This window comes from Arachis hypogaea, chromosome 12 (genome assembly GCF_003086295.3).
Source record: "Arachis hypogaea cultivar Tifrunner chromosome 12, arahy.Tifrunner.gnm2.J5K5, whole genome shotgun sequence".
NCBI lineage: Eukaryota > Viridiplantae > Streptophyta > Magnoliopsida > Fabales > Fabaceae > Arachis > Arachis hypogaea.
The window spans coordinates 54,293,076-54,294,664 of NC_092047.1; the positions used below are offsets into that span (position 1 = coordinate 54,293,076).

The 1,589-nt window shown below is 43.7% G+C and overlaps 1 non-coding gene across 1 annotated transcript; it reads right to left on the minus strand.

Annotated features, from left to right (window-relative positions):
* Nucleotides 1-437: 437 nt before the first annotated feature.
* LOC112732007 (small nucleolar RNA R71) lies at nucleotides 438-541 on the minus strand. The gene has a single exon (XR_003167750.1). It is a non-coding gene; the product is annotated as a small nucleolar RNA R71 (small nucleolar RNA).
* Between the last annotated feature and the right edge of the window lie 1,048 nt (nucleotides 542-1,589).

The window sequence follows — 1,589 nt, forward strand, 5'->3', positions numbered from 1 at the left end:
GAAAATCATCATGAAGAAGAGACTCACAACCATGGCAGAGGAGGTGGAGCAAATCATGCTGGGGAGGATAGAAGAGTTTTGGGCTCTTACATTAATCCAAACCCAGGCAATTGTGGAAGTAGCATCCAAAAGCTAACAATCCATGCCAACAACTTTGAACTTAAACCACAGCTCATCACCCTTGTTCAGAACAACTGTTCATTTGGAGGAGGTGTTCAAGAAGATCCCAACCAACATTTGACCACCTTCCTGAGAATATGTGACATAGTGAAACTAATGGTGTTCATCCTGACGCCTATAGATTGCTCTTATTTCCCTTCTCACTCAGAGACAAGGCAGCCAAGTGGCTGGAATCCTTCCCAAGGGAGAGCTTGACAACTTGGGAAGATGTGGTGAACAAATTGTTAGCAAGATTCTACCCTCCTCAACGAATCAATAGGCTGAGAGCTGTGGTTCAAAACTTCAGGCAACAGGATGGTGAGACTCTGTATGAAGCATGGGAGAGGTTCAAAGACTTAACAAGGAGGTGTCCACCTGACATGTTCAACGAATGGGTCCAGCTGCACATTTTCTATGAAGGGCTCTCTTATGAGTCAAAGAAGGCAGTAGATCATTCATCTGGAGGGTCTTTGAATAAGAAGAAGACCATTGAGGAAGCTATAGATGTTATTGAAACAGTAGCAGAAAACGACTACTTCTATGCTTCCGAAAGAGGGAACACAAGGGGAGTGATGGAGCTAAACAATGTAGATGCTCTGTTGGCCCAAAACAAACTCATTACTCAGCAGCTGGCTGACCTCACCAAGAAGATGGAGATGAACCAAGTAGCAGCAATCTCCACTTCATCAACAACATAAGAAGGAGTAAACCAAGAAGCAGAAGGGAGTCAGGAACAAGCCAACTACATTGGGAATTCACCAAGGAAGAACTATGATCCATACTCCAAGACTTACAACCCTGGATGGAGAAATCACCCGAACTTTGGGTGGGAAAGTGAGCAAGATCAAAACCAAGACCAGAGGCGTTACAATTCCAACAACAATGCGGCTCACCAACAATTCACCCAGTGGACATCTCAACACCCCCACAACAACAACTCTCCACACACTTATCAAAACCAAAACAGCACATCAGCTCCGAACCACTCATCAATTGATGACAGGCTCTCTAAGATTGAAGCCTTACTTGAAGGAATAAGCCAAGAGATTCAAGAAAATAAGGTATTCAAAGAGGAGGTGCGAGCCAATATTAAGAACCAGGGAGAAACCATTAGGAAGATGGAATTCCAGGTAGGATATTTAGCTGAGAAGATTCCCAAACCTACTGATAGCTTCCAAGTGACACTGAGAAAAACCCCAAGGGAGAAGCAAAGAAAGTAAGATGGGAAGATTGCAAAATGGTCACTACAAGCGATCAAGAGATTGAAGACAAGCAAGGCAAAATGTGCAAACAACTGAAGACAACTCAACAAAGGAGGAGGATAGAGATCACAAAGAACCAGAAATCTCACAACAAGAGCTGCTGAAGCTCTATGCACCATTCCCTCAACTGCTCAATGGTGCTGTGGGAAAAAGAATATACTCAAGGTT